This window comes from Entelurus aequoreus, linkage group LG03 (assembly GCF_033978785.1).
Source record: "Entelurus aequoreus isolate RoL-2023_Sb linkage group LG03, RoL_Eaeq_v1.1, whole genome shotgun sequence".
Classification (NCBI taxonomy): Eukaryota; Metazoa; Chordata; class Actinopteri; order Syngnathiformes; family Syngnathidae; genus Entelurus; species Entelurus aequoreus.
The window spans coordinates 77128334-77139075 of record NC_084733.1 but is presented as its reverse complement, the minus strand read 5'-3'; positions in this window follow the sequence as shown (position 1 = coordinate 77139075).

Here is a 10742-nt window from a genome sequence, read left to right as displayed (position 1 = left end):
ATATGACAGCAACACAATCAGCCAAAAAATGCTAACATTAAGAGTAAAAAAGCTAGCATCCTAACAGTTAACGTGTGTCAAGTAGCCAAATATAAGACGTGTACACCACCGCAATTAGCTAAAAAAAGCTACCGTGCTAATATTAAGAGAGTAAACAAGCTAGCATGCTAACATTAGCATGCTAACAGTTAACGTGCGTCAAATATATGATGTGTACAGCAACGCAATTAGCTACAAAAGCTACCATGCTAACATTAAGAGTAAAAAAGCTAACATCCTAACAGTTAACGTGTGTCAAGTAGCCAAATATAAGACGTGTACACCACCGCAATTAGCTAAAAAAACCTACCGTGCTAATATTAAGAGAGTAAACAAGCTAGCATGCTAACATTAGCATGCTAACAGTTAACGTGCGTCAAATATATGATGTGTACAGCAACGCAATTAGCTACAAAAGCTACCATGCTAACATTAAGACTAAAAAAGCTAACATCCTAACAGTTAACGTGTGTCAAGTTGCCAAATATAAGAGGTGTACACCACCGCAATTAGCTAAAAAAAGCTACCATGCTAATATTAAGAGACTAAATAAGCTAGCATGCTAACAGTTAAAGTGCGTCAAGCACCAACATATATGACGCGTACACCGCCGCAATCAGTTTAAAAAGCTACCATGGCATAGGGGCGGCATGGCATAGTGGGTAGAGCGCCCGTGTCAGAAACCTGAGGTTGCAGGTTCGCTCCCCGCCTCTTACCATGCCGTTGTGTCCTTGGGCAGGACACTTCACCCTTGCCCCCGGTGCCACTCACACCGGTGAATGACTGTTGAATGAATGATAGGTGGTGGTCGGAGGGGCCGTAGGCGCAAATTGGCAGCCACGCTTTCGTCAGTCTACCCCAGGGCAGCTGTGGCTACGAAAGTAGCTTACCACCACCAGGTGTGAATGAATGATGGGTTTTTAACATGTAAAGCGACTTTGGGTACTTAGAAAAGCGCTATATAAATCCCCTGATCCAAAGAGTACATTTTAAGATTGCAGTATATATTATAAAAAAAATACTTCCCTGAATGTGTCAGTAAAAAATACGATCCTCGTGATGTGTACCTAATGTTGTGTCCGGCGATAACGGCTTTGCTTCGCGTAACCGTGGTGATTTTGCAATGCATTGCGGGTGCCCGGCAGCCATTTTTTGTCAGCCAAAGCTTTTATTTGCACGGCTCTCATGTGAGACCAAGCAACAAACTGGATTAAAATGGAGCGTTAAAAAAATGACCAGTTGCTCGGTTTTGCTGGAGTTTCTTTTATAACTTGTCGGAGAAAAGAAGAACACGTTCAGTCGTGTAAATAAGCTATTACCCACAATTAGAGATGTCCGATAAATGCTTTCAAATGTAATATCGGAAATTATCGGTATCGTTTTTTTTATTATCGGTATCGTTTTTTTTATTTTTTATTAAATCAACATAAAAAACACAAGATACACTTACAATTAGTGCACCAACCCAAAAAACCTCCCTCCCCCATTTACACTCATTCACACAAAAGGGTTGTTTCTTTCTGTTATTAATATTCTGGTTGAGTGGTTCTTAACCTTGTTGGAGGTACCGAACTCCACCAGTTTCATATGCGCATTCACCGAACCCTTCTTTGGTGAAAAATAAAATGTTATTTTTTTTCAAATTCAAGACAAAGTTTTATGTTTTTAGTATAGGGAACATATTCTAAGTAATAAAGACTTAATTTAGAGTTATTTGTTAGGGTCAGGGTTAGAGGGTTAGGGTTATAATAAGGCCATGCCGAATAAGGCATTAATAAGTACTTAATAATGACTAGTTAAGAGCCAATATGTTACTAATTTGCATGTTAATAAGCAACTAATTAATGGTGAATATGTTCCCCATACTAAAGTGTTACCATGTTTTTTTACTGGTGCATAAAATGAAACGTGCATGAACATCACATCTCTCGTTTGTTTTACTTGGTAAACACTTGAACGCAACATTTTTACTATTGATGTACTTAATATACATTTGAACGCAACACTCTCGTTTATGTTTTACTTGGTAAACATTTGAACACAACATTCTTACTTTTAATGTACTTAGTAGACATTTGAATGCAACACTATTATTTTACTTGGTAAACACTTGAACACACCATCCTTACTATTGATGTACTTAGTAGACATTTGAACGCAACACTCCCACTATTATTTTACTTGGTAAACACTTGAACACAACATTCTTATTATTGATTTACTTAATAGACATTTGAACGCATTATTTTACATGGTAAACACTTGAACGCAACATTCTTACTATTGATGTACTTAGTAGACATTTGAACGCAACACTCTCATTTATGTTTTACTTGGTAAACACTTGAACGCAACATTTTTACTATTGATGTACTTAATAGACATTTGAACGCAACAATCTCGTTAATGTTTTAATGTTCAAACAACAAAACCAACACAGTGCATAAACTCACAACAAATTACACTCTGCAAACCAGTCAGCTGTTGCCGTATCCGTAATACGCCGATAGGGAGAAGTTTGTATTTACACGATGAGTCGGGTGTGTCATGACCTCGGCCGAACCCCTGAGGCCGACTCACCGAACCCCTAGGGTTCGATCGAACCCAGGTTAAGAACCACTGTTCTGGTTCCTGCATTATATATCAATACAGTCTGGAAGGGATACAGTCCGTAAGCACACATGACTGCTGGTCCACTAATAGTACTAACCTTTAACAGTTCATTTTACTCATTTTCATTAATTACTAGTTTCTATGTAACTGTTTTTATATTCTTTTACTTTCTTTTTTATTCAAGAAAATATTTTTAATTTATTTATCTTATTTTATTTTATTAATTTTAAAAAAAAAGACTTTATCTTCACCATACCTGGTTGTCCAAATTAGGCATAATAATGTGTTAATTCCACGACTGTATATATCGGTATCGGCAATTAAGAGTTGGACAATATCGGAATATCGGATATCGGCAAAAAAGCCATTATCGGACATCCCCACCCACGATGCATTGCTTCCGCCACGTCCGAGTCCTATGCCTGGAATATTACACCTGAGAAGAACATCTGAGGATTTTTCTTTTTTTGTGGCTTTTTCTTAAAAAAAAGTCCATGTGCTGGGAGGGAGGAAGATGAAGATGGAGGAGGAGGATAAGGGAGGCGATGGCTGCACTTCAAAGAGGCGAGGCGGTGAAAAGTGGAACACCTTTTCATGGAGGACACCTACTGAGGGACGGATTGGTGGCAGCCAGGGAGGAGGAGGAGGAGGAAGGACAGGTGGGCCGGGCTGAGGTGCTCTCAGTCTGTTGGCTGATTGCGTTTCCACGCCAATTTCAAGCACTTTCACTTTCGCTTTCGTGCAACGGCACGCCGCTCCGCTCCGTCTTTTTGTCCGCTTTCTTCATGCATGCTGTTCGCCTGACTCCACTCTGGGACCGACCCCACCTGCTCCACCACTGAGGAGTTCTCATGCCAGCCGGTTTGTCCGTACAACTTGCCGCCGGCCATTGGAGGAAAAACAACAACAAAAAACAACACCCGCGGGCCGCACTTTGAACGCTGCTGTCTTAGAGCCGCACGCACGGAGAATACTCTGGGTGTGCAGGATACGCACGCTGTTACGTTCTGCCTCTGATTAGTGATCAGAGGCAGGTGAGTGCTCGGATTAATGGTGTGAGGAATCAGCACTGAGAGCAGGCAGCAAACGAACAATGAGAGCGGCGGCAAACAGGAAGTGGAAGGAACAATGGGAACAGAAGAGGGGCAAACAGGAAGTGGACGGAAAGATGAGAACAGAGATGAACAGGAAGTGGGACAAAAAATGAGAGCAAAGGAAAAGAGGAGGTGGAAGGAAAAATGAGAACAGAAGAGGGGCAAACAGGAAGTGGACGGAAAGATGACAACAGAGATGAACAGGAAGTGGGACAAAAAATGAGAGCAAAGGAAAAGAGGAAGTGGAAGGAAAAATGAGAGCAAGGGCAAACAGGAAGTGGAACGGAAAAATGAGAACAAAGGCAAACAGGAAGTGGAACGAAACATGAGGACAGAAGAGGGGCAAACAGGAAGTGGAACGAAATATTAGAGCAGAGATAACCAGGAAGTGGAACGAATGATTCGAGCAAAAGCAAACATGAAGTGGAACAAAAAATGAGAGCAAAGGCAAACAGGAAGTGGAACGAAAAATGAGAGCAAGGGAAAATAGGAAGTGGAACGAAAAATGAGAACAAAGGCAAACAGGAAGTGGAACGAAAAATGAGGACAGAAGAGGGGCGCACAGGAAGTGGAAGGAAATATTAGAACAGAGATAAACAGGAAGTAGAACAAATAATGAAAGCAAAGGAAAACAGGAAGTGGAACAAAAAATGTGAGCAAAAGCAAACATGAGGTGGAACAAAAAATGAGAGCAAAGGCAAACAGGAAGTGGAATGAAAAATGAGAGCAGAAGCAAACAAGAAGTAGAACAAAAAATGAGAGCAAAGGCAAACAAGAAGTGGAACAAAACATGAGGACAGAAGAAGGGCAAACAGGAAGTCGAATGAAAAATGAGAGCAGAAGCAAACAAGAAGTGGATCGAAAAATGAGAGCAGAGGCAAACAGGAAGTAGATCGAAAAATGAGAGCAGAGGCAAACGGGAAGTGGATCGAAAAATGAGAGCAGATGCAAACAGGAAGTGGATAGAAAAATGAGAGCAGAGGCAAACAGGAAGTGGATCGAAAAATGAAAACAGAGGCAAATAGGAAGTTGAACGAAACATGAGAACAAAGGCAAACAGGAAGTGGATCGAAAAATGAGAGCAGAGGCAAACAGGAAGTAGATCGAAAAATGAGAGCAGAGGAAAACGGGAAGTGGATCGAAAAATGAGAGCAGAGGCAAACAGGAAGTGGATCGAAAAATGAGAGCAGAGGCAAACACGAAGTGGATCGAAAAATGAAAGCAGAGACAAATAGGAAGTTGAACGAAACATGAGAACAAAGGCAAACAGGACGTGGATCGAAAAATGAGAGCAGAGGCAAATGGGAAGTGGATCAACAAATTAAAACAGAGGCAAACAGGAAGTGGAACGAAAAATGAGCGCGGAGGCAAACAGGAAGTGGAAGGAAACATGAGAACAGAAGAGAGGCACACGGGAAGTGGAAGGAAATATTAGAACACAGATAACCAGGAAGTGGAACGAATAATGCGAGCAAAAGCAAACAAGAACTGGAACGAAAAATGAGAGCAAAGGCAAACAGGAAGTGGAACGAAACATAAGAACAGAAGAGGGACAAACAGGAAGTGGAAAGAAACATGAGAACAGAAGAGGGACAAACAGGAAGTGGAAGGAAATATTAGAACAGAGATAAAGGGGAAGTGGAACAAAAAATGAGAGCAGAAGCAAACAGGAATTGGAATGAAAAATGAGAGAAGAGGTAAACAAAGTGAAACAATAAATTACAATACAGCTAAACAGGAAGTGGGAAGAAAAATGAGAGCAGAGGCAAACAGGAAGTGGATCGAAAATGAGAGCAGAGGCAAACGGGAAGTGGATCGAAAAATGAGAGCAGAGGCAAACGGGAAGTGGAACAAAAAATTAGAGCGAAGGCAAACAGTAAGTGGAACAAAAAATGAGTGTAGAGGCAAACAGGAAGTGGATCGAAACATGAGAACAAAGGCAAACAGGAAGTGGATCAAAAAAGGAGAGCAGAGGCAAATGGGAAGTGGATCGAAAAATTAAAACAGAGGCAAAAAGGAAGTGGAACGAAAAATGAGCGCAGAGGCAAACAGGAAGTGGAAAAAAAATTACAGCAGAGGCAAACAGGAAGTGTAACTAATAATAACAGCAGCGGCAAACAAGAAGTGGAAAGAAAAAAATGAGAGCATAGGCAAACAGGAAGTGGGACGAAAAATGAGAGCAGTGAAACCAGGAAGTGGAAGGAAAACTTACAACTGGGGTAAACAGGAAGTGCAGTGTATTTACTTGTGTGATATCATGCGCGATACAAGCAGTCTTGCAGTGTATTTACTTGTGTGTGATATCATGTGCGATACAAGCAGCCCTGCAGCGTGTTTACTTGTGTGTGATATCATGTGCGATACAAGCAGTTCTGTGTTTACTTGTGCAAAGGTGTCCACCTTTGACAGTTAACATCTAAACATCCCCCAATAAACACAAAATATGTATTCTATTTGACTAAAGTCATTTATAAAAGATAAACATGCTAGGCTATAGGCTACTATAGCTAGCAGCTACACAACAGCTATGCGCACAATAGCACACAAGCTAGACCTATGTAATAATCATTGAACAACATTGCAGTGTGAAACAGCACATTTGTCAATATACACAAGTATCAAATAGTTATAATTGCATATTCTTCTTCCTGTCAGCCCGCCATAATAAGAGCTCAACGAGGCGTGCCATTAAGAGACCTCATGCGGACGTATTCATGGCATAATAAAAAAAAGAAATAAAGAAAAGACAACTTTCTTCTGACAGTGAGAAAGTTGAGCAAAAAGGACACGAGAAAAAGTGCCGACTTGACATTTTTTCCCCCTTTCTGATTAAATAATTAGCCGTTATGCGACCCCTCCCCCGCTGCGAGCCGTCATCGTTCCTGTGCCGTTTTCCTAATGGCGCAAGACAGAGGAAGAGGTCAGCAGGAGTTCCTCTCCTCTGCCGGCCGTCTTCCACACCACCTGCCTGATGCGAGGCGACAGTAACACACCGCTCACAACTACACACACATGTCACAAGTACACACACCAAAAAAAACCCACACATCTCACAACTACACACACCAAAAACGAAAAAAAAAGAGAACGTCGAAGATGATGAGAACCTTCTTCTCTTCAAGGACAACACTTCCTACTACTCACTATAACTCTACTTCATGTACTCAGTGTGCCACCACACTAGGACAATCGGTCGTTTGCGCAATCAGCAGCGTGCACTCTGTCAAGAACGAGGCAGCACAGAAGAAGTCTGCATCTTCGATTAGAATCAACTTTTGTATAATTTCATGGTTTCTCATTAGAGTATTGCACATCATTAAGGTCTTTTGAGAAAATGTTATTTTACATAAAGTCACACATTTAGAAGAATATATTGAAATATTGCAATACGGTAACAATTGGGGGGAACAAAAGTTGAAACATTTTTAAAAATAAATCTTAATAAAACCTTAATACGCTGAAATTTTTTCACAAGTAGTCAAATTGAAAAAAAAAGACAAAATACTGCAATTTTACCAAAAATATTTTACGAGTATATACGTATATACAGGTATATATATACATACATAAATACATATATATACACTATAAATATATATATATATATATATATATGTATATATATATATATATATATATATATATATATATATATATATATATATATATATATATATATATATATATATATATATATATATATATATATATATATATATATATATATATATATATATACATATATATATATATATATATATATATGTATACATACATATATATATATATATATATATATATATATATATATATATATATATATATATATATATATATATATATATATATATTGTATGTATGTATGTATGTATGTATGTATGTATGTATGTATGTATGTATGTATGTATGTATGTATGTATGTATGTATGTATGTATGTATATATATATACATATGTGAAATATACATACATATACTGTATATACACATACATACATACATATATATATATATATGTGTGTATATATATATATATATATATACACTTACACATACATACACATTTATACATGCATTCACACACACACACACACACACACACACACACACACACACACACACACACACACACACACACACACACACACACACACACACACACACACACACACACACACATATAGCCTAAACATAAAAGGTATACATATTATATTAAAATAATGGATATATAATTAATATAACTAAATATTAAGAGTATGTTAAAGTTTAACTCCTATCTTGTTTACTTCCGTGACGACCTCCTTAAAGCCATGACTGGGGAAGGTTGTTTGGATTGGGTCATATATTATAATGCTGCGCTGTGTAAACTTTATAGTGTCATCCATGATCTGCAATCTAAATTGTGCACAAAATTGTGGCAAAATTGCAGACTTCTTACTAATATTCAAGATGAAGTGGGCCAAATGATTTATGAAACTCGTGACGTCTAACACTAACTGCACTTCCTGCTCATTTCTCTTCCTTCTCGGACTGCAGGCAGCACATTTGAGCGGCCTCCTGCTGGTTTGTGTCCGCAGCCCAGTTTGGTTTTTGAAAAGGTGCTCAGATTGCATCCATTAAGTTTGGCCACATAAATGGAGTCATTTTGTGGCCACGAGTTTGCAGTCAAGTCCGCTAAAGACCTGGTAAGAACCCCTTAAACGCCGCTTGCCTTCCAAGTCCTGGCTGGACAAAAGTGGGACGACATCCATGTAAGAAGCTCCGCCAGCTCAGAATCTCTGGCGGACATTTTGGATGTTCAAGTCGGAAACAAGCTGGAGGCGTCACACGTTCTCATCTGGCAGGGGAATATCCCACAATGCACCTGGGGCGACGCTGTGTGGTCTCCAGTTTGACTCGTGACGTCGTACGTATATTTGACACTGATACATCACGTAATACTGGGGTGTCCAAAGTGTGGCCTGGGGGCCAATTGCAGCTATTTGTTTAACTTTCTAAAAATATTATTACAAAAAGGGGGGAAAAAACCCCTTAAAAAAGTAGAATAAAAAAGCAAACGAGAAAAAGTTACAATGTTGGCTAACAAAGTTTTTTTCCATTCCAAACTGTCTTTGTTAAAAACATAATAATGAATCAAAATCAATGTTGTTATGAATTATTGACATGTTCAAGGCTCCAAATACTTCACTTTAAATAAATTGAAATATTTGTATAAATTGAAATATTTTTTAGGGAGAAAATAATTAAAAAACAAAAAAACAAAACATAAAACAAACAAAAATCTGCATTAAAAAAATAAAAAATAATAATATATATATATATATATATAATTAATGGATGGATCTGAAGTTGATCTACAGATTTAAGTGCTGAAATAGAATTGTTTTTTTATTTTAACACTATTATAAGTGTCGCCCTTTTGGATCTCCAACATTTTAGTGGTGTTTCTTTTTTTTCTTCTTTTTTTTTCTTTATAAAAATGGTCATTGTTTAAAAAAATAAATAATGAATGAGTTATTGACATATTTAAGGTTCCAATTATTTCACATTAAATATTGAATTTTATAAAATATTTATTAGGGGGAAAATATTCTTTAAAAAAAAGAAGGAGCATAAAACAAACAAAATTACGCATTAAAATGTAATAACAATTATAATTGATGGATGGATCTGAAGTTGATCTACAGATTTAAGTGCTAAAATAAAAAATAAAAAAAAGTTATTTTAACACCATGATGAGTGTCGCCCTTTTGGATCTGCAACATTTTTAGTGGGGTTTCTTTTTTTTATTTTAATTTTTTTACGGTCATTGTTTAAAAAAATAATAATGAATGAGTTATTGACATATTTAAATCTCCAATTATTTCACATTAAATATTGCATTTTAAAATATTTATTAGGGGGAAAATATTATTTAAAAAAATAAAAAAATAAAACAAACAAAATTACGCATTAAAAAAAGTCATACAAAATGTATTTGATGGATGGATCTGAAGTTGATCTACAGATTTAAGTGCTGAAATAAAAAAGAAAAAAAGTTATTTTAACACTATTATGAGTGTCGCCCCTTTGGATCTCCAACATTTTTAGTGGGGTTTCTTTTTTTTTCTTTTATAAAAACGGTCATTGTTTGAAAAAATAATAATGAATAAGTTATTGACATATTAAAGGCTCCAATTGTGTCACATTAAATATTGCATTTTAAAATATTTATTAGGGGGAAAATATTATTTAAAAAAAAGAAGAAGCATAAAACAAACAAAAATACACATTAAAAAGTAATAAAAATTATATTTGATGGATGGATCTGAAGTTGATCTACAGATTTAAATGCTGAAATAAAAAAACCTTCTTTTAACACTATTATGAGTGTCGCCCTTTTGGATCTCCAACACTTTTATTGGGGTTTCTTTTTCTTTTTCTTTTTTTTTACGGTCATTGTTTAAAAAAATAATAATGAATGAGTTATTGACATATTTAAGGCTCCAATTATTTTATATTAAATATTGCATTTTCAAATAAAAGATTTATCAGGGGGAAAATATTATTAAAAAAAAGAGCATAAAACAAAATTACGCATTAAAAAAAGTAATAAAAAGTATAATTGATGGATGGATCTAAAGTTGATCTACAGATTTAAGTGCTGAAATAAAAAAGAAAAAAAGTTATTTTAACACTATTATGAGTGTCGCCCTTTTGTATTTCCAACATTTTTAGTGGGGTTTCTTTTTTTTTTCTTTTATAAAAACGGTCATTGTTTGAAAAAATAATAATGAATGAATTATTGACATATTAAAGGCTCCAATTGTTTCACATTAAATATTGCATTTTAAAATATTTATTAGGGGGAAAATATTATTTAAAAAAAAAAAAGAAGCATAAAACAAACAAAAATACGCATTAAAAAGTAATAAAAATGATAATTGATGGATGGATATGAAGTTGATCTACAGATTTAAGTGCTGAAATAAAAAAAACCTTCTTTTAACACTATTATG